The 23,579-nt window shown below is 44.9% G+C and overlaps 1 long non-coding RNA gene across 2 annotated transcripts in view; it reads left to right on the forward strand.

Annotated features, from left to right (window-relative positions):
- LOC138428398 (uncharacterized) overlaps positions 1 to 22,475 on the forward strand; it is a 38,415-nt gene extending 15,940 nt beyond the window's left edge. The window contains exons 2-3 of one of the 2 annotated variants that reach the window (XR_011445989.1): positions 14,691 to 14,840; positions 16,360 to 17,342. This is a non-coding gene — a long non-coding RNA (uncharacterized lncRNA). Of the gene's footprint in view, positions 1 to 14,690; positions 14,841 to 16,359; positions 17,343 to 21,893 lie in introns of those variants that run through there. The other variant, XR_011252428.1, reaches the window with a different exon arrangement.
- Positions 22,476 to 23,579: the final 1,104 nt, after the last annotated feature.

Here is a 23,579-nt window from a genome sequence, read left to right on the forward strand (position 1 = left end):
TCGTGGGGACAGAGCTTCTTTTAGGGATGATGAAAATGCCCAGGAACTGATAGTGCTGATGGCTGTGCTGGGATGAGTGCAAAATTGCTTCAGTCGTGCCTGACTCTCTGTGACGTCATGGCCTGTAGCCCGCCAGGCTCCTCTGTCCATGGGATTCTCCAGGCAAGAACATCGGAGTGGGTGCCTCCAGGGGATCTTCCTGACCCGGGGATGGAACGCGCATCTCTTACGTCTCCTGCGTTGGCTGGCGGGCTCTTTACCATGCATGCCACCTGGAAAAGCCTGGTGATGGCTGGACATCATTCTAAATGTACTGAATGTCGCTAATGGTGACTTTTATGTAATGTGTATTGTACCACAGTCTAAAAAAAGACTTTAAAATCCAGAGTGGATAACATAACACACCAAACGGTATTGCCTCAAGGGACGCTTCTGTGTTTAGCAGGTGGTCGCTAGTTGTATTTTAATTTTGTAATATTTTGTTAATGACCTGGATACTAACACTTTAAAATGCATGAACATCTCTTTGAGAAAATACCCAGCTAATAGACCTGTTGAAAGCTAAATGTAACATGAACTTGGCTAAATCAGGTCGGAGTCAAGTAGAATGCAGTGCCGTGAGAGCCAGCGGGGTAACTCGACTGTCACTGAAGGCAGGAGGGTGAGGAGTGGCACAAGAGGTGAATATTGAGGGGTCAGAGAGCACAGCCAGAGGGAGCTCCCTGGACAACACACCAATTTCAGTAACTGGACTCGGGCATCTGGGAACTGAAGATCTCAGAGTAACCACTGGGCTCCCTTGCCGTTCGGTTCAGCATCTCTGGGACACGTGCTCAGACTGTGCTTCCAACTCTGGGGTTTGCACCTGAAGCTCCTTATCTACCTAAAAGCACTTGATTGTCACATATTCTCTCCCCTGAAGGAAAGCTAATCTCTTCTTGGAGAACAGAAGGCACCACACCCAAACAAAAATCACCACAAAACTATCACGCTCTGGTTCTGCTGCCTACTTGCGTGCGACTCTCTGCAACCCCGTGGACTGCAGCACGCCGGGCGTCCCTGTCCTTCACCATCTCCCAGAGTTTGCCCAAGCTCATGTCCATTGAGTCCGAGATGCCATCCAACCAAAACTATCATTTTTCCTACCTATTCTCCCAAGGGCCCGTTTATCTTTCTAAAGAGCCGTTTGCTTCTCTTAACTTCCCTTTCTCCCTCTCCCTCTGCCCTATTTCTAAGCAGTCATTTGTTTTCCCTGAAGTTTCCTCCCACCCCTTACTAAAATGGGTATAAGCCCCATGGGTTTCCCTCCTAGCTCAGTCAGTAAAGAATCCACCTGCAGTGCAGGAGACCTGGGTTCAATTCCTGGATCAGGAAGATCCCCTGGAGAAGGAAATGGAAACCCACTCCAGTATGCTTGCTGGAGAATCCCATGGACAGAGGAGCCTAGCGGGCTACAGTCCATGGAGTTAAAAGAGTCGTACACGACTTGGTGACTAAACAACAGCAACAGTTCTTACAAGAGCAGGAGAAATGCTTGGTTCTTTCATTTTTTTTCAAACGAGTTTCAAACTAAATAGTTCCCAGGGGTCCTCGAAAAATGACCTATATCTTTGTGTTATTAGCTGTCACTATTTTTCTGTTTGTTCTCGATTTGAGCTCATGGCTTTTAACACAGTTGAAGCATTTCATTTTATCTTTAGCGCATTTGATGTGTTTTCATCACTTCAATTACTACCCTTAATCATGCTCTAATCACTCCAGTGGGAGCCTCTTCAAGTTGCCTCCTGAGTCCTATTGATCCAATCCCGGTAATCTTTGATAGTTTTTCTTTTTTTTGTTTTTAAATTAAAAACAACAACAACAATTCTGGGGCTGCGCCGTGCAACATGCAGGATTCTAGTTCCTTGACCAGGGATCGAACTGTGCCCTCTGTGGTGGAAGCTCAGAGCCTTAGCCACTGGACCCCCAGGGGAGTCCCCGTTTTCTCACATTCTGATAAGACTTTTCCAATCATTGGGTCTTAATTAGCATTTCTTTGATTAGTAGTAATGGACAGGAACTTTTCATGTACTTCACTGGGTATATTTTAAGTTTGCAGTGGACCAGTGGATGGGCCAGCCAAGTGGTGGGGGTGTTCTTAAGAGCACACTGAATTGTAAACCAGGAGGCCTGTTCTCTCATTTTGCCACTGGCATGACCCGTAAGAAATTCACTTACCTTCTAGGGTCATTTCTTCCTTATCAAATTGGGGTGGTGGTGGTGCCTCTACAGTCTTTAAATTTTCTTCTCAATCTAAAATGCTGAGATCTTAATTCCTGGCTTTCATGTGCCCCAGAATTCACATAATGATGTTTATCCAATAAAATCAAGTCAGTAATTATGTAATGAAGTTCAGTTTGATTTCTGTGTCTGGGTAAGTTATTTTACCAAATTCATTTGTCAAACAAAAACACAAGAGTTAGATCAATGTGCTGATTTCTTAAAGTATCGTGAAAAAATATGGTCCCAGAGTTGGTAGAGGCTGCATTGAATGACCCTCTGCTTCCTCTTTCAGAAGCTGCAGCCAACTGGCAAATAGCTCGTCCCGCCTCCTGCTGCAGCATCTGGTGCGGCTCCTGATTTGCTGTGCCCTCCCCCCGCCCCCCCGCCCCCGCCCCCCCCTGCTCCTCCCCCCAGCAGCCTGCAGCCTCCGGCTGCTCGTTAACTCATTAGAAGCTGCTCTGAAGGGAGGCTCTGCTGTCTGCAGCTCAGGGTTTCTTTCCCAGGCACCTGCCCCAGTGTCACCTGGAGACCCTGGTGAACAACTTGTCCTCAACACCCACCTACTTGCGCGTCATACGCAGTGCTTTCTCTTCCACCGTGTTTATCACAGCACCAGGAATCAAAGCATTCCTTTAGAAAAACTTTGTGTAATGCCGGCCTCCTGAACTGGACAGCAAGCTCCGTAGGGGCCCAGGCTGGGTCAGACTTTGCTTCCCTTCCTATCCTCAGCTCTCAGCTTGGGGTAGGGCGCTTTGCAATCATCTCAGCATTTGCTGGATGCCAAATGCGTGGGTGATCAAATAAATCTGCTTTTTTTTGTTTTAAAATCCTGGAATTCCCTTCCATGTTATTGTGGAAACAAAATCTGGGCACCTCAAAGGAATAAAAATTCAAGATAATATCTGATTAATGAGAACAAACACTAAATACTATTGGAATTTTAATAGTGGCAGAATTCTCTTCAATTGGAGTAGTATTGTCCAGATTAAATAGTAATACTAGTTGGTCATTACTTAAAAAAAAAAAACTGACATAGAGTGCATGCTCTTTTTATAAAAAGTATTCTCGGTGGATATAACTCTCAAATGTACTTGTTCAGAAAGAATTATACTGAAACTGTTTTTACCTGGTGATCTTTGATGTAAACTCAGAAAAGACTTCTGTCTGAAAGGCAGCAAATGTTCCAAATATTCTAAAGAAATACACACTTCACAAACCCAGACATTGATGTATATGGAACTCAGTTTCATGGAGACCCACCCAGACCCACAAATGTACAAACCGTCCATGGAAAATGAGAAAAGAATTTCCCCCCAAATTGGGGCTGATATGTGGGTCTTTGTTGTTGTTTAGTCATTAAGTTGTGTCCGACTCTTTTGCGACCCCACAGATTGTACCCCGCCAGGCTCCTCTGTCCATGGGATTCTCCAGGCAAGCATACTGGAGTGCGTAGCCATTTCCTTCTCCAGGGGGTCTTCCTGACCCAGGGATCGAACGCAGGTCTCCTGCATTGGCAGATGGATTCTTTACCACTGAGCCACCAGGGCAGCGATATATAGGTCCAGGTGTCAGCATAGGTGTGTAAATACAAAGGAGGAGCTTCAGAGAAAGAGGCCGGCCGGCTTCTGGGCCCGTGGGCTGCATATTATCACGGGAAAAAAGAAGCGCTGATCTCAGAAGCACCGAGGTCTTAAGTCCGGAATTTAGTGCCACTCACGGCAACCTGGGAGACTGTGAGCACATCACGTCTTCACCCGCAGAACGGTGGTACGGGCGGATCTTATGGTGCTGTGACCCTCAGATTCTCATGAGGGATGCCAGCAGACTGCCCTCTCAGCCCATGGATGACACAGTTGACGTTTGTTTGAAGTATCCCCTCACCCCGAAACCAGACACGTCCTTAGCTTTCAAACCAAATGCGACATGCATCTCCTTCCTTGCACAGAGTTTCTGCCGTTGGAGACTTTGCTTGCCAGGTTTTCCTCTCACCCTCAGTCCTCTTGTGTCAGCTTAAATGTCTGACTCCTGACTGCAATGCCAGCCACTGTTTCAAGCCCTTGACATGTATCAGCTCATTTCCCAAAGATGCAGTGCAGCCCCACAAGGTTCTGCACGTGTGCTTACGGGTCGACTCGAGGTACATCAGTTTTGGGCTCTAAGTGTGGCTGGATGTTACATGAAGGCAGTGTGTTTTGAAACAAGAATACTTGGGAATGGAAGACATACTGTCCTAAAGTCAGTTACAATGCGTCAGGAAATCACCCTTCGAGGTGTCTGACAACAGTGTGAGATAATATATAAAGTGCTCAATCCCTTGGCCTACTTTATAAGTCTTCCAAGGGATGGGGGAAGGGAGAGTTGAGTGGGAGCCTGTGAAAGCCACGCGCTTGATGTTTACCTCTGAGTCTCCACGGCATCCTTCCTTTCCACGGGGTCCTGTGAGAACAGGAGCTGGCAAGCCAGGTGCGGCGCCCTCAATAAGGGGTTTCTGGAAGAACACATGCTTCCTTGGCATCATCACGTTTCACTGTGCCTGCGACGTGATTTAACTGAGATGAAGCGTCCTCTCTGCATTCAGAAGAAAGGACGAGTCTCAAACAAAGGGTTCAGGAAAAGCTTGTGTTTTGAGAGGAGGGACCCAGGTCAGTGTGTTGCAGGCCCGTCTCCCTGCAAGTCTCTCTCTACAGTTTCGAAAGGGAGTCAGAGTTGGAACATAAAGGGTTTAGCCTGAATTCAGGCTCATGATGATAACTGAAGACCAGGAAGAGCCATCCTACCCAGCTTATTCCTCTGCTACTAACCCTTTGGAAAGACGCTTTGGAAAGAATTTTTACAGAAAGTATCTCGGTTGTCCCCGTTTCTTTCCCATCAAAACTGTGCCTTTCACCCTCCCAGATCCACACAGACGACAGCTTGAGTTTTTGTCAAGCTACACTTTATAAGTTTTCTTTCTTTTTTTTTTGGTCTCATTAACTCCACTCCCCCAGTCTCCCCAGATTTTCCAATGATTAAAGTAGTGGGCTTTTAAAAAAGGCCTCCAATTAGCACCTCATCAGCTCCAATTAGAGGAGACAAAAGCCGTGTAAAGATAACTCAATGAGAGGGGCCTGCAGAGCCGCATGTAATCACTTAAGACAAGCATCAAGCGTTCTCTTTGCTAACTCTGCCGGGCCTATTCACCTTTCTTTCTTCCCTTTGGATGCATTTAAGACTGTTTTGCTGGGAAGACAGGCCTCCCAGGAGTCTCATAATTCCTCATTCAGCGGCTACCTGTTTACAACTCACAGAGCCCAAGGACCTAAACAATCCTATATTGTCCGCCTGCTGCTCCCTCAAGCCTCGCCATCCCTAATGGCCAGCTCTCTGTGGCCGGGCCGTCAGTTACAGGCTGGCTTTATACTCGCCAAGGGTGCGCCTTGTGCTGTCTCCTAATTATACGGGAGGGCAACAATGTATTTTTTTTTTCAATGAGAGTTCTTTGGAGCAGTTAATTTGGTGCCTGTACTAAATGCCCCCAAACATTAATTAGGGTGGAAGGAACCCTAATTTCCTCCGAGGCTTTCAGCTTTCCCCTCTACTTACTTCCCTTGTATTCACATAGGCCTGGATGAGTCTCCATAATGAAATTACCTCATTAATGCCTTTATTCTTCACAGTAACTCATTCAAAACCAACCATTTAGCTTTAATTTAATGCTGTCAAAAGGAAAAAGGTGCATTCATGGCTTTGATTAGCAAAAAATTCCCCCCCTAAGGGGCGGACAGATTTAAATTATGAAGATGGTAAGTAGTAAGTTATAATTGGGCACAAGCAGTACTTCAGGGAAGCTTAAATGCTTTCAAAGCCGGGCCCGGCCGGTCTGCAGACTATTAACTGTGTCCACTGCCTTGTTCGCGCTATTTGAATTGATGGCAACTTAACTATAAAAAAGAAAATGGGGTTTAATTTTTGTTTAATACACAGTGGGGTTGTATTTACCCACACAGCAATAGCTTTTCGATGAGCTCAGCCTTTGTTCGCCTGATAATTTATTATCCGTGCTTTCTAACATGAGTTTTGAAGGCGCCGGGCATGTCCCTGTTTCTGGGGGAAAAATAAACGCTTAGGTGCACAGACTGAGCAAGCAGCTTGTTGACCTAACGCCTTGGCTAGGGCTGCAGCGGATCCGTGAGCTCTGATGATATGTTTCATAATCACTTCAAAAGTTATAGTGCTTTGGGGATTTGACCTTTAAAAAAAACTCCTTCCTTGATGTTTTCTTTGTTGATGCAACAATCCTGTGAAGTAAGATTTAAATATTAACTGCCTGGTGAAAAAGCAGAGGTTTGGGGAGTCTGAGGGATTTACTCAAAAATCATGGCTAGTGAGCAATGTAGGAGCAGAAGCTGCTATACTGCAAGCTTGGGGTAACACGAGATGCTCCCATTTTGAGTGCGGAGCTGCTTTTCTGTAATGTCCAGAGACTCACAGATGTTTCCATTGGCTCCATCTCAGTTTGCATATAAAGAAGATTGTTTAGCTAACCAGGCAATACTATCTTGGCTCGAAACTAATATATTTATGTTATAGCTATCATATAAACACACGGCTCCTTGGATGTCAGTGAATCATGAATGGATGGAGAGGGTCTTTCTGGCTGCAAAGTGGTGTTCAATCGTTAAGCACAAGCCCAGAGAGAGACGGGAGCTGGGGGCCTCAAGCAATCAGCCAATTCAGTCACTCAGTCGTGTCCGACTTTTTGCGACCCCATGGACTGCAGCACGCCAGTCCTCCCTGGCCCTCACCAGTTCCCAGAGTTTACTCAAACTCATGTCCATCGAGTCTGTGATGCCATCCAACCACCTCATCCTCTGTTGTCCCCTTCTCCTCCTACCCTCAATCTTTCCCAGCATTAGGGTCTTTTCAAATGAGTCTGCTCTTCATCAGGTGGCCAAAGTATTGGAGTTTCAGCTTTGACATCAGTCCTTCCAGTGAATATTCAGGACTGATCTCCTTTAGGATGGACTGGCTGGATCTCCTTGCAGTCCAAGGGACTCTCAAGAGTCTTCTCCAACACCGCAGTTCAAAAGCATCAATTCTTCGGCACTAAGCTTTCTTTATAGTCCAACTCTCACGTCCATACATGACTACTGGAAAAACCACAGCCTTGACTAGACAGACCTTTGTTGGTAAAGCAATGTCTCTGCTTTTTAATATGCTGTCTGCTGCTGCTGCTGCTAAGTCGCTTCAGCCGGGTCCAACTCTGTGTGACCCCATAGATGGCAGCCCACCAGGCTCCACCGTCCCTGAGATTCTCCAGGCAAGAACACTGGAGCAGGTTGCCATTTCCTTCTCCATTGCATGAAAGTGAAAAGTGAAAGTGAAGTCGCTCAGTTGTGTCTGACTCTTCGTGACGCCTCTTTGTGACCCCAGACTACCAGGCTCCTCCGCCAGTGGAATATTCCAGGCAAGAGTAGTGGAGTGGATTGCCATTGCCATCTCCGAATATGCTGTCTAGGTTGGTGATAACTTTTCTTCAAGGAGCAAGTTTCTTTTAATTTCCTGGCTGCAATCACCATCTGCAGTGATTTTGGAGCCGAAAAAAACTGAAGTCTCTCACTGTTTCTATTGTTTCCCCATCTATTTGCCATGAAGTGATGGGACCAGATACCATGATCTTAGTTTTCTGAATGTTGAACTTTAACCCAACTTTTTCACTCTTCTCTTTCACTTTCATCAAGAGGCTTTTAAATTCTTCACTTTCTGCCATAAGGGTGGTATCATCTGCGTATCTGAGGTAATTGATATTTCTCCAGGAAATCTTGATTCCAGCTTGTGCTTCCTCCAGCCTGGCATTTCTCATGATGTACTCTGCATAGAAGTTAAATAAGCAGGGTGACAATATACAGCCTTGATGTACTCCTTTCCTGATTTGGAACCAGTCTGTTGTTCCATGTCCAGTTCTAACTGTTGCTTCCTGACATGCATGCAGATTTCTCAGGAGGCAGGTCAGGTGGTCTGGTATTCCCATCTCTTGAAGAATTTTCCACAGTTTCTTGTGATCCACACGGTCAAAGGCTTTGGCATAGTCAATAAAGCAGAAATAGATGTTTTTCTGGAACTCTCTAGCTTTTTCCATGATCCAGCAGATGTTGGCAATTTGATCTCTGGTTCCTCTGCCTTTTCTAAAACCAGCTTGAACATCTGGAAGTTCACAATTCACATCCTATTGAAGCCTGGCTTGGAGAATTTTGAAAATTGCTTTGCTAGTGTGTGAGATGAGAGCAGATGTGCGGTAGTTTGAGCATTCTTTGGCATTGCCTTTCTTAGTGATTGGAATGAAAACTGACCTTTTCCAGTCCTGTGGCCACTGCTGAGTTTTCCAAATTTGCTGGCATATTGAGTGCAGCACTTTCAGAGCATCATCTTTTAAGATTTGAAATAGCTCAACTGGAATTCCATCACCTCCACTAGCTTTGTTCATAGTAATGCTTTCTAAGGCCCAGTTGACTTCACATTCCAGGATGTCTGGCTCTAGATGAGTGATCACACCATCGTGATTATCTGGGTCATGAAGCTCTTTTTTGTACAGTTCTTCCGTGTATTCTTGCCACCTCTTCTTAATATGTTCTGCTTCTGTTAGGTCCATACCATTTCTGTCCTTTATCGAGCCCATCTTTGCATGAAATGTTCCCTTGATGTCTCTAATTTTCTTGAAGAGATCTCTAGTCTTTCCCATTCTGTTGTTTTCCTCTATTTCTTTGCACTGATCACTGAGGAAGGCTTTCTTATCTCTCCTTGCTATTCTTTGGAACCCTGCATTCAGATGTTTATATCTTTCCTTTTCTTCTTTGCCTTTCACTTCTCTTCTTTTCACAGCTATTTGTCAGGCCTCCTAAGACAACCATTCTGTCTTTTTGCATTTTTTTTTTCTTGGGGATGTTCTTAATCACTGCCTCCTATACAATGTCAAGAACCTCCATCCATAGTTCTTCAGGCACTCTGTTTATCAGATTGAATCCCTTGAATCTATTTCTCACTTCCACTGTATAATCATTAGGGATTTGATTTAGGTCATACCTGAATGGTCTAGTGGTTTTACCTACTTTCTTCAACTTAAGTCTGAATTTGGCAATAAGGAGTTCATGATCTGAGCCACAGTCAGCTCCCAGTCTTGTTTTTGCTGACTGTATAGAGCTTCTCTATCTTTGGCTGCAAAGAATATAATCAATCTGATTTTCAGTATTGACCATCTGGTGATGTCCATGTGTAGAGTCTTCTCTTGTGTTGTTGGGAGAGAGTGTTTGCTATGACCAGTGCATTCTCTTGGCAAAATGCTGTTAGCCTTTGCCCTGCTTCATTCTGTACTCCAAGGCCAAATTTACCTGTTACTCCAGGTATTTCTTGACTTCCTACTTTTGCATTCCAGTCCCCTATAATGAAAAAGACATCTTTTTTGGGTGTTAGTTCTAGAAGGTCTGGGCTTCCCTGGTGGCTCAGAGGGTAAAGCGTCTGCCTACAATTTGGGAGACCTGGGTTCGATTCCTGAGTTGGGAAGATCCCCTGGAGAAGGAAATGGCAACCCACTCCAGTACTCTTGCCTGGAAAATCCCATGGACTGAGAAGCCTGGTAGGCTACAGCCCATGGAGTTGCAAAGAGTCGGACACGGCTGAGCGACTTCACTTCACTTCACTCTAGAAGGTCTTGTAGGTATTCACAGAACCATTCAACTTCAGCTTCTTCAGCATTACTGGTCGGGGCATAGACTTGGATCACTGTGACACTGAATGGTTTGCCTTGGAAATGAACAGAGATCATTCTGTGTTTTTTGAGATTGCATCCAGGTATTGCATTTTGGACTGTTTCGTTGACTGTGATGGCTACTCCATTTCTTCTAAGGAAGTCTTGCCCACAGTATTAGATATAATGGTCATCTGAGTTAAATTCACCCATTCCAGTCCATTTTAGTTCACTGACTCCTAAAATGTTGATGTTCACTCTTGCCATCCCCTGTTTGATCACTTCCAATTTGCCTTGATTCATGGACCTAACATTCCAGGTTCCTATGCAATCTTGTTCTTTACAGCATCGGACTTTACTTCCATCACCAGTCACATCCACAACTGGGTGTTGTTTTTGTTTTTGCTCAAGCAAGACTATATATCTTATTCTTTCAAAACCTCAAATTATCCTCAAAACCTCAAATTTGATGGTGACACAACCATCAACACAATATAGAGGATCAATGGAAAGAGTGTGGGGCTTGGGCTTTGCTTAAAAACTCCCACCTCTTCCATGAACAGGCTACTTCTATTTTTCTCAATCTGAGTTAACTCATTTGTTCAATGATGATGATGAAACTCATTTGTGGAGATAAGGAAACCCATGAAAGAGTAAACATTAATATACATGGCTTGCAAGTTTCAGAGAGTAACTGTTCAGGCGGAAAATCTTTTTCTCTACTCTCCTAGATTCTGTGTTTGAGGCCTGCAAACAAAAGTGACGAATGCTGGATTAACAAGAGACAAGACAGATTTCTGTTCCCAGGAAAAAGTGACTGGAGGAGGAATCTGGCCTTATGGTTGGTGGTAGTTTAGTCACTAAGTCGTGTCTGACTGTTGTGACACCGTGGACTGTAGCCCGCCAGGCTCCTCTGTCCATGGGATTCTCCAGGCAAGAAGACTGGAGTGGGTTGCCATTTCCTTCTCCAGGGGATCTTCCTGATCCAGGAATTGAACCCAGGTCTCCTGCATTGCAGGTGGATTCTTTACTGACTGAGCTAGGAGGGAAACCCATGGGGCTTATACCCATTTTAGTAAGGGGTGGGAGGGAACTTCAGGGAAAACAAACGACTGCTTAGAAACAGGAAAGAGGGAGAGGGAGAAAGGGAAGTTAAGAGAAGCAAACGGCTCTTTAGAAAGATAAATGGGCCCTTGGGAGAATAGGTAGGAAAAATGATAGTTTTGGTTGGATGGCATCTCGGACTCAATGGACATGAGCTTGGGCAAACTCTGGGAGATGGTGAAGGACAGGGACGCCCGGCGTGCTGCAGTCCACGGGGTTGCAGAGAGTCGCACGCAAGTAGGCAGCAGACCCAGAGCGTGATAGTTTTGTGGTGATTCTTGTTTGGGTGTGATGCCTTCTGTTCTCCAAGAAGAGATTAGATTTCCTTCAGGGGAGAGAATGTATGACAATCAAGTGCTTTTAGGTAGATAAGGAGCTTCAGAAAGTTGAATGCTTTCAGTTCAAAATAATTTTTATGCCATAGTGGTTTATTCTGGACTCTTTAATAAGGAAAAGATGGTGGATTGATAATAACTGTTTACTGAACCAAGCTAAATGCCTTCCACACCTTGGAATAGCTCCAAGATGCATCAATGCATATATTTTTGCATTAATTCATATACTTAATATTTATGTTTTATAAGATATTTTAAGTGACAACTATTTTAAAACTTCTTGGTGGCTCAGACAGTAAAGAGGCAATGCAGGAGACCAGGGTTCAATCCCTGGGTTGGGAAGATCCCCTGGAACAGGAAACAGCAACCCATCCCAGTATTCTTGCTGAAGAATTCCATGGACAGAGTAGCCTGGCAGGCTGCAGTCTGTGGGGTTGCAGAGAGTTGGACACAACTGAGTGACTAACACTTTTCACTTTACTTTCATTTTAAAACCATCAAATATTAAGCATGCCATTGTATCACTTTGCACTTCTCTGAACTTTTCAGATTATACAGTTTGGGGACAACAAACATCGAATGCAAGTTGTTCTGATCTTGCAGAAAATAAATACCAAGGATGGGAAAAATTTTATTTTCTACATCAAGTCTATGAAACCCTCTCAGAATAATGTGCACATAGTTAACCCCTTCTTTGCTGTCATAGCCAAGCATATTATTTGTAAAAAAAAAAAAATTCTTTTCATCAGCAAAGTGAAATAAATATTTCTGGAATTAATATAATATTTGTTGTTTTAGTGGAATAATCCATCATAGCAATGTGAGAACCAATATTTTTCTGGCCTTCAGTTATAATTCACTGGGCTTGGTCATTGTTGAAACAGCCTCTGTGTGTTCTTAATTAATACCCCATTTTCCTTATTTTGGCCATGCCATATGGCTTGAAGGATCTTAGTTTCCTGACCTGGGATTAAACCCAGGCCCTTAGCAATGAGAGCATGGAGTCCTAACCACTGGTCAACCAGGGAATTCCTAAGACCCTATTGTCTTGATTCGCAAATATGAAGCGCTCAGGTTTTGGAATAGCTAGGAAACAAACACCAGATCTTTTAGGCCAACCTCTCAGGGCAAGTTTAGTCCATGTTAACTGCTGAGTTTTTTTTTTTTCTTTCACTTAAATTAGCAGAGTTGTATATATAAAATAGACCACTAATAACCTACTGTGTAGCACAGGGGACTCTACTCAATACCCTGTAAGGGCCTATACGGGAAAATAATTTACAGAAAGAGCGGACATATGTGTATGTGAGCTGGCTCACTTTGCTGTACACCTGGAACTGACATGACATTGTGGACCAACTACATCCAATAAAAGTTAAGGGAAAAGTATCAGCAGAGTGGCTGGCTGTCCTCCTTCTCCTCTTTCATACAAGGGGGTGTCGTGATCAGTATAATAGGAGCAGAAGTCAGGCAGCACCTCTACTCGGAATCAAAGAGCTGTGTTGTTGTTTAGTTGCTAAGTTGTGTCCAACTCTTGCGACTCCATAGACTATAGCCCACCAGGTTCCTCTGTCCATGGAATTTTCCAGGCAAGAATATTGGAATGAGTTGCCATTTCCTCCTCCAGGGGATCTTCCCAACCCAGGGATCGAAGGTGCGTCTCCTGCATTGGCAGGCAGATCCTTTACTGCCGAGCCACCCAAAGAGCTGTGTAGGAGGTGCTTACACGTTTTCGTAAATTCTTTAGACAGATTTAAATTACCGGTGGTGAGAGCTGTACCTCAGAGCCATGAACTTCAAGCAAGACTTTTAAAAACATAGGTTAGACATCTCCAGTGCCTCCGGTTCTGAAATCCACGTCACCATGTCTTCCCTTTAACCACAATCTGCTTGCTTACTGCTCGTTTATGTCTGTGAACAACCCCCTCTAACAGACTGTAAGCTCCCAGAGGGGAGGAGTCATCTTGTTCATATTTTGTTTGGGGCTATAACGACCTCGCTTTGTATTGGTCCCAAGTTCTCTCACGCCTACCTTTTCTACACTGTTTGTACGTCTAACTCCTCCATGAAGGGCAGGTGTAAACACACAGGTGCCTTTTTATTACTACATCCTGCTCTGCAGGTAGTCAGTTCAGTTTCTCAGTCGTATCCCACTCTTTGTGACCCCATGGACTGCAGCACACCAGGCCTCCCTGTCCATCACCAACTACTGAAACTTACTCAAACTCATGTCCATTGAGTCAGTGATGCCATCCAACCATCTCATCCTCTATTTTCCCCTTCTCCTCCCACCTTCAATCTTTCCCAGCATCAGGGTCTTTTTCAATGAGTCAGTTCTTTGCATCAGGTGGCCAAAGCATTGGAGTTTCGGCTTCAACATCAGTCCTTCCAGTGAATATTCAGGACTGATCTCCTTTAGGATGGACTGGTTGGATCTCCTTGCAGTCCAAGGGACTCTCAATAGTCTTCTCCAACACCACAGTTCAGAAGCATCAGTTCTTTCTGCTCTGCGGTGCTGGCCAATTTTATGTCCATTTCAAAGCGACTCTTGTTTTTATTATTATTAGCGGAGGTGAATTTCCTTACAACGTTGTGTTGGTTTCTGCTGTGCCGCAGCCTGAATCAGCTGTAGGTATGCACACATTGCCTCTCTTTTGAGCCCCCCTCCCCGCCCCACGCCTCGAGGTCATCACAGCGCACCCGGCTGAGCTCCCTGTGTTATACAGCAGCTCCCCACTAGACGCCTATTTTGCACATGGTCGTGTGTATAAGTCAATGCTACTCAAAGCCATTCTTGTTTTTGGCCAAACCCCCCTGGACCTGTGCCGACTTTCTCCCTTGGGTCAGGGCTGGGGATGCTAACTCCATGATTTGATTGCACAGGAAGTGTTTCCACAACATAACACAGCACTGGGCATGGTTTAGACCAGTACGTGAGTGCATGAATTATGGTTTAGCATATTAGAGTTGTACATTGTGCAGTCCTGAGACATTTGATTTTCATAAAAGGCCAGTTTGTATAATGGAGAACAATGCCACAGTTGTAAGACCGTAGAGACTGAGAGGAATTGAGGGCAAGTGGTATATACGGCTTTATTGCATTTCTTCTATTCTCATCTAAATGCTGGAAATAAAAATGCTTGCCACCAGGGAAAATACTGTATTTATTTTACAGAGGATAATTTTCCAGGGAGTAAACAAAACTGTGAGCCTTCAGGGGTAGGCATCCATTTCCTCTGATTGAAACGGGCTTGTTTGCTTCATACTAGGCCAAGGGTCTGTTTTGAAGAACACGGAGACAGCTTGTAATTATGCCCTGGAAATACACCGTCTCATCCTCTGCACCGCGGCTGTCCTGGAAGGAGCAGTGACCACAGAGCCCTGCTCCGCTCCCCTCCCTGCCCGCCTTGTTGCATCTGGTCAGTTCCAACAAACATTCCTAATGACCGGGCTATATTGGCATTACTTAGTCAAGTAGCCCATTCAGTTTGCTCAAAAGGGCACAGGCATAATCAAGCATTTGGCTGAATGCACAATCCACACTGAATAGGGCAAATATTTGGATTCAAGTATAGGTCAGCAGCAACCAATTGAAATATTGATAAAGGAGGCCTGTGGGAACTAAATGTACATAAAAGAGAGAAGAAAAGGAAAGAGAAAAAGGAGGTCCTTAAGGGGTGAGCCAGGGCAACAGGACCACAGGGGCGATTTCTCTCTGCAATTTGGTGGGTGGCTTGGCTCAGGGGGTTAGCAAAGCCAGCACTGACAGCCTGTTATTCTAGTTTCAGAAAGCGGTGTGTTCAGACTGTTTTGTTTGGTCCTAAAGTGGAATTCATAATTTTCTACGAAAGTACTATGAAGCTTTCTAATAGGAACCCCATTCTCGCTGCCCGAGTCCACAGAACTTTATTAAGATAATCAGACTGGAGTCGCCTTGTGGGTTTTTTTTTTTTATATTGTCATATTCAGCCATCAGATTGCACTTGGGTAGGTTTTCTTGACTTGAAAACCCTCCAGAGCACTGAGGCGCCCCTGGTCACCTCCTTGGCTCCAACACTCGTAGTCCACTCACCCGTGACGCTCGGCAATCCAGACCTCTGCGGCCCAAAGTAAATGTTTGCCACACTCACGGCCCACGTATAATGCCTTGCTTTATGGGTGGCTTAATTCTCAAGCGTCCCCTCTGCATGCGGGCATTAATATGCCCCAGTACCACACTCAGCCACAGCCCCTTCCCCCTAAAAGGGTCAGAAGCCCCAGTCTCCAACTTCTCCAGAGTACTCAGCTTTCTTCGCATCTCCCTCCAGACTCCTCTGAAGTCCAGCCCGACACTCCCCAAGCTCGTCCTTGAAAACCTCCAGGGAGCGGTGATTAGGCACAGAGCCCTCTGCCATTCCCACTGGTTGGCTCACCTGCCCGTGAAACTGCAGGGGCCAGCGGGAAGATGGGGCAACAGCGTGTGCCCCCCGGCACTCACAGCTTGACTGAACTGGGGCGGTGGAGAGACTCTGACATCCAGGGTCCCCCTGCCTCCAGCCTGTACCCCTGCAGACGGCCCTGAGCAGAAGGGGGCGCCCTCCCGCAGGGACGAGAGGCTGCCTGGATCACACCCGCCTGCGGTGGCGGGAGAGGCGGAGCTTGGTGTGGCTGCGCTTTCCCACACCACCCGGGGGGGTGTTCAGGGCGGGTTAGGTATGCCGGCCATGCTGCGTGAAGCAGTGAGCCACGTGCAAGGGGGTTGGGGGAGGCTGGGACAGATTCGATTTTAAAGCCAATGCTTCCTTCATTCAGAGAGAGCTGGAATTGATATAGCTGGTAGCTGAATATTCCCTAGCCATGTCTTGGCCAGAGAATGATAGTAGAGAAACTCTTACATGGATCTCTGTCTTTGGAGTCTAGAAGTTTATGCTTATATATACACGTATGTGCTGTGCTTAGTCGCTCAGTTGTGTCCAACTCATCCCGACCCCATGGACTGCAGACCGCCAGGCTCCTCTGTCCATGGGATTCTCCAAGCAAGAAGACTGCAGTGGATTGCCATGCCCTCCTCAGCGGATCTTCACAACCCAGGGATCAAACCCAGGTCTCCAGCATTGCAGGCGGATTCTTTACCATCTTTATCGGGGAAGCCTATATGTGTGTGTGTGTGTGTGTGTGTGTGTGTGTGTGTGTGGTGTATATATATATATACACCAGGCTCCCCCGTCCCTGGGGTTCTCCAGGCAAGAACACTGGAGTGGGTTGCCATTGTCTTCTCCATACACATACACACACACACACACACACACACGCACACACACACACCCCTTTGGAAAATATAGATGTGAAATCAGTGTAGGCCATCTGTGATTTTGGCATAAACCAGAGCCTATTTTTGGAATGAAAAGACCTAACCTGACCTTAAATGGACCTTCACATACTCTCTCCATCCCAGGAACATCTCTTTCCCGTTATCACCCCACGTGTAAACATCTGTGGCAAGTGCGGTTGTACCGTATGGAACGAATGCAGAAGCCTTGCCCGGTCAGGAGTACTTGGTTGGTTCATTGAGAAAGTCCATCAAATCACAGACTCTTAAAAAAGCGAACGGTTTCATTTAGCTCAAGGCAGAGGCGCATATATTCACATCAATCTTATGATGTAAGCCTGTTGTCTTTTCTTTGCCAAGGCTCCATTGATTAGAGCTCTTCATCACTTGTGTTGTATAAGTCACATCCTTAATGCATGGATGATGATGGCGAGCTTTGGTTTCTTTAAAATGCAGAGACATTGTGAACATAATAAAAGCATAGAATTATACTAAATATTAATAAATTTTCTCTAAACTTTCCTAGCAATCTTATCCATATCTGATTTGATCAAAAATGTCTTAGCAACTGCTTGTTTTTACCAGGTCTATTAAAGTTTTCACATTTGTTGTCTTTTTCGCGTATTCATTTGTTTGTAGGACGCTCCCTGGTGATGGAGTCCCATTAGGGTTTGGCATGCTCCTTTGTTCGTAGATTTTGTCAATATTTAATCAGCTGCATGGCTACACCAGCAGGTACTTGGGATCACCCTTGCTACCCCACCCGACCGCTCTCAGCCGGTCCCGGCTCCTGCCCCACTCCCCCTCACAGCCTTTTCTCTAATGGAAGCCGGGCCATTGAATTCCATCCTTGCACCTGCTTCTCAGCAGACCCCCAGCTGATGCAGTGCACACTGCATTTATTGTGGGAAAAAGAAATGACTGTAGTAGAAAAATGAGTAATAACTGAAAGAAAAAAAAAATCAATGACACTTTCAGGACATCTCTTTAAATCGAATCTACATTAAACACAGTCTACATGGGCACTTCCAGTGGTGAGAACTACTCCGAAAGAGACGCCTGAGACCTGCAGTGTTCTTAATTGTGACAAAGGTTCACTTCTCTAGTGGGCACTGTTTGTTAAGCCAGGAAACTAGGCTTGCGTGCTTACTAAACGCATTTCTATTCGCATAGACACATAACCTCAGTATGGGAAATTAGAAAAGAGAGGAATGAAAAAAGAATCTTGTCTACTAACTACACCATCGTTGCTTTGGTGAAGAGTGAGCTCATGAATTTTAGAAAAGTTTTACAAGAATCGGAGCACACAGGATCGTTAATTAACAGTCTAGACACCAGACTGTTCAGTTAACTAGAACCCAAGCCAGGAGCTTCTTGAGTCCCAGATGGTCAGATAACGGCAGAGGCTAGTGCAGGGCATGGCCAGCCCTGCTCTGTGGGGTCACCTGTGGGCCAGGTGGTGCTAGTGGTAAAGAACCCGATGCCAGTGCAGGAGACGTAAGGGACTTGGGTGTGATCCCTGGGTCGGGAAGTTCCCCGACAGGAGGGCATGGCTACCCGCTCCAGTATTCTTGCTTGGAGAATCCCACGGACAGAGGAGCCTGGCGGACTACAGTCCATGGGGTTGCAAAGACTGAACACGACTGAAGCCACTTAGCATACGCTGTGGGCCTGGTTTCCAGGCCTGTCCTCGGTAGCCTGGAAAGGGGGGTGGGGCGGAAGGTGGCCCAGGGGAATGAAGCGGTCGGCCTTTTTTGCCTGCATTTCTTGGCTGATTGCACGGGGCTGCAGGGCTGTTCCACCCAGGTCTAAGATCATAGCTTCGTCATCTCACAGGAATCTAGCCCAGAGCCACTCGCGACAGGTCTATACTCTGTGCTACAGTTGAATCCGGAACTGGTGTGCAAAAGTCATGCAGTGTGCAGTTTGGACAGGTGTTAAGTAATTACTCGGAGAGCCTCCTGCTTTCTAGGAGTTCTGGAAGGCAGCTAAGGGTATTTCATGCTTTGGGGCACTCCTGGGCTTCCCTGGTGGCTCAGCTGGTAAGAATCCACCTGCAATGCAGGAGATTCTGGTCCGATCCCTGGGTTGGGAAGATGCCCTGGAGAAGGGAACGGCTACCAACTCCAGTATTCTGGCCTGGAGAGTTCCATGGACTCTATAGTCTATGGGGTCACAAAGAGTTGGACATCACTGAGTGACTTTCACTTTTTGGGCTTCATAGTGGCAATACTGCCTCCTAGAGGTTGTTTAGGAACTTGTGAGTGGTGTGTGTGTGTGTGTGTGTGTGTGTGTGTGTGTGAGAGCGCGTGAGAGGGATTGTTGTCACAACTAATGAAGAGACGACGGGAACCTAACCCTGTTTTACATATGAACACAATTGGCTCTTATGACTTTACAATTCTGCGTAAATTCAGGAAAGATTCTACTTACATCTGGCTGGAATTTTACTGAGAGTTACTAACCAGCACAGCACAGTGCACGGTGTTTGGGTCACCGGCGCTTATTCTGTGGCTGTCATACTCGGGCAAGTGTGTGTGTACACTTCCCTCTGTCTTCTAGCTGTGACTGTATCATTTACACATTTGATACATGTTAGTTTATTTTAATGACTTTTGCTTATATTTATTCTTCATGGAAGAGCTGATTCATTGGAAAAGACCCTGATGCTGGGAAAGATTGAGGGCAGGAGGAGAAGGGGATGACAGAGGATGAGATGGTTGGATGCCATCACCAAATCGATGGACATGAGTTTAGGTAAACTCCGGGAGATGGTGAAGGACAGGGAAGCCTGGCGTGTGCAGTCCAGGGGGTCACAAAGAGTCAAGCACCACTGAGAGACGTTAGGACATTAGAGTGATTAAAATATTATCTGTGTAGGTAAGTTGTATCTGAACATCTGATTTTGTTTTGGGGGGATTTATACACTATTTGTTAGCAAAAGGAGACTTTAGGTCTGATCGAGTTGAGAAATGATGTTCAAACTGAACTTGCAGCCCCCAGCAATTCAGTTGTGGGGGAGTCACTTGGAACCGGCTTGTTCTCGGGCTCTCCCTACTGTGGGCTCTGCCCTGGCACCCTCTGGAGACCGCTCTGGGGCTGGCCCTCCACAGGTATAACACATGGAGAGCGAACATATTCTCCTTGATTCCAAAAGCAAAAAAGAAAGATCCATTAAGTTGAGGTCATTGGCAAAGTTTTCCTTACAGACAGAATGTTACTTGATAAGAAGTTGTCCCCTGAATAAGCACCTTTGAAGCATGCTCAAGAGCCTTCGGAAAAGCAATGGATACTTGGTTTAGGGACTTCCCTGGTGGTCCAGTGGTTAAGACTTTGCCTTCCAATGCAGGGGGTACGGGTTCGATTCCTGGTGCAGGGCTAGCATCCCACATGCCTAGTGGCCAAAAGACCAAAACATTAAGAAAAACCAGAAGCAATGTTGTAACAAATTCAATAAGGACATTAAAAATGGCTCACATCAAAAAATCTTAAAAAAAAAAAAAGACACAAACAGTGACTCTGTGGGGCCTCCAGGGGGCTTGGTGCTTGAGGGAAACGGCCTGTATCTCCAGCCTGCTTGTCGCTGCCTCCTGCCGGCGCCGCTGCCCCATCTGGCAAACGTTCAAGCAGGAATGTAGGTTTGTCCCCTGGAAAGCAGCACAGAGGCAGCAGCTCGGTGGGAAGTGACTGAGGCCAGCTGCCCAGAGGCTCCCTGTTTGGTTCAATTGCTCCATCTGCCGAGTCAACTAGGAAATGCAAAAAGCGCTCCAGGGAAGGGGGAGAAAGGAAGGAAGGGAAACACGGCTGGACGTGCTAACAGTGGCGGTCCATACTGAGTTGTTCATCACATGTGTGAGACAGAGAACCCACACACGGAAGACACTGTCATACCCGTTTTGCAGGTGAGGAAACTGCGACTCGGGGAGTTTGAATTCTTGGCTTAAAATCACACAGCTGTGGAGTGGTATGCTTGACTTTTTGAGGTCTTCTACTGGCTAAAGTGGGGGGAGCGAATGTTGTTGGACTGGATGTGTGGTATTTTCTCCAGAGGCTTCTTTGCCTGAGATATCTTTGCTGCAAGCACTTTTGCCTCAGAGAGTTTTGTTGTGCAAGGAATTGACTGTAAGGCAATTTTGCCCTGAAAGATGGAGTAACTAGTTGACAGCTTGTTTTCAACTAATTGAAATGCATTAGCTTTTCTTCCAGTTATCGACATTAAACAAAAAATCTACAGTATTGATGCCTGACAGATGATGATGGTTTGCTCCAAGAGTTGCTTTCTTAGTTTGAAACACTCTACATTGAAGGTGTAAGAGGCAGGGGGCCTTGAAGACACAGAGCTGAACCCACGTGTCCCGCAGAACTTTGGAACATCTCTCAAGGGACATGAGACAACATGCCAAGAACAATCAACCATGTACAGGCTTTCCCAACGTAGGATAAAGCTCAGCTACCAACACCCATCCTAGTGTTTCAGAAGTACTTTATGGATGGATAGATTCACAGTTCACACAATTTTTTCCCTGTTGATGGATATTTGGTTTGCTTTCAGTTTTGGGTTTTCTTTCTGTTATAAACAATGCTGCTCTGCAAATCCTTGTACACACCTCTTAGTGCACTCGTGTTGGGTCTTGAGGGTAGAAACTAGGACATCAGATTGCCAGGCGGTAGGGGGTGTATAGTAGACGTATTAATAGAACCAAACTGCCCTTCCAAAATGGGTATACTTACCAGCAACATCTGCCTTTCCCATTATCTTTGCCAACTCTTGTTATAATCATTTTTAAACTTTGGCACGCTTTTGGGTGAGATTATCTCAGTTTTTAAAAACATTAGCATTTCTCGGGTTTTTAGTGAATCTGAGTGTCTCATGTTTATCAATCATCCTGCCCTGAATTGCCCATTATGACTTTTTTTCTATAAAAGCGTTTGTCTTCTTTTTTGTTGTTGTATAGAATCTTTTCATTTAAATAAAAGTATTACGTTTTGATGTTGTCAAATTTAAATTTTCTCCTTTACGCTTTAAAATTTTTTAGGGGTCGATTAAAAAGTTTTCACATATAGTAAGTGCATTCGTATAGGATCTTATGTACATTTTTAAAAAATCCTATGAGGTTTTTTTTAATCTAATTGGATTTAACTTGTGCTTGTGATGTCTGTCTAGTCAAGGCTATGGTTTTTCCAGTGGTTATGTATGGATGTGAGAGCTGGACTGTGAAGAAAGCTGAGTGCCGAAGAATTGATGCTTTTGAATTGTGGTGTTGGAGAAGACTCTTGTGAGTCCCTTGGCCTGCAAGGAGATCCAACCAGTCCATCCCAAAGGACATCAGTCCCGCATGTTCATTGGAAGGACTGATGCTGAGGCTGAAACTCCAATACGTTGGCCACCTCATGCGAAGAGCTGACTCATTGGAAAAGACCCTAATGCTGGGAGGGATTGGGGGCAGGAGGAAAAGGGGACAACAGAGGATGAGATGGCTGGATGGCATCACTGACTCGATGCACATGAGTTTGGTGAACTCCGGGAATTGGTGATGGACAGGAGGCCTGGCGTGCTGTGATTCTTGGGGTCACAAAGAGTTGGACATGACTGAGTGATGGAACTGAACTGAACTGAACTGTGATGTTGAAGGCCCAGGCTTAGTTTTCCAAATGGAAAGCTTACATTCTAACATGTATTGATGATCTGTTCAATGATTCGAAGTGCCAATTTTATTATGTAATAAATTTTGATATATATACGTAAGTCCATCTCTGATACTTAGTTTATCCTTGATTTATTTTTCTATTTATTCACTTATTAATATAAAAATACTTGCCCTTTTAATTATGCTGGCTTTATAATATGTTTTAGTATTTTATTGGGCAAATCTTTCTCTTTTGTTTTGTTTTCAAAATTGGCATGGCTCATTTTGCGCTTTTATTTTCTTTTAAAATTTTGGGATGACCTTGTCAAAGAAACTCCTGTTGGGATGTTGTTTTGGACTGTTCTGAATGTCTATATTAATTTTGGTGAAATAGAAAACCTTACAATCCTGGGTCCTTCTATCCAAGAGCATGGTATTTACCACCATTTGTCGAGTTTGTTTTTAAACATTTGTTAGCAAAGTTTTATAGTTTCTATGAAAAGATCACATACCTTTCTGTTAGGTTTATTTCTGGATCCTTTACAGTGTTTGTTGCCACGGAGAACTGAACCTTTTAAAAATGATGTTCTAATTGTTTCTGGCTGGCACACAGCAAAGCACTGATATCTCTGTTTTGATCTTGTATCTGCTCACTTCACTGAAACCATAGATTATATATTCTGCAAATAATGAGAGTTTTCTCTAGTCTTTCCTGTATCTCTGTCTTTGGATCTCCTGGTTTTCTTCAGTTTTACTATGGTGTATATGTGGGTGGGTTTTCCATTTAATTGCATTTTTTATTTTTTTTCTGGCTTCCTGAATCTGAGAAATGCTGTCTTCAATAATTCGGGAAAACTTCTCAGCTGTTTTCTCTTTGGTTGTTGCCTTGTCATTTTCTTTCTAATACTTCCCTCTAGAATTCTGATCAGCTGCATTTCAGTCATGTTGCCCCATACGTCTTTTCCTTCACATTTTTCATTGTTTTTCTCTTTGTCTGTAGTCTGCATAATTTCTTCAGATCTCCCTTCTAGCTAATCAGTTCTCCTATATCTCACCTTTGGTTTAGAGCATCCATTTTATTTTTTAAAATAATGGTTATATTTTTCAATTATAGAACTTTTGTGGTTCTTCCCCAAACTTCTCTGATCAAATTTGATAATCTCATGTTCCTCTTCATGATTTCAATGCCTTTCTCCTAAAATCACATTTTGCATCTAAAGTTT

Source organism: Ovis canadensis, chromosome 23 (genome assembly GCF_042477335.2).
Source record: "Ovis canadensis isolate MfBH-ARS-UI-01 breed Bighorn chromosome 23, ARS-UI_OviCan_v2, whole genome shotgun sequence".
Lineage (NCBI taxonomy): Eukaryota > Metazoa > Chordata > Mammalia > Artiodactyla > Bovidae > Ovis > Ovis canadensis.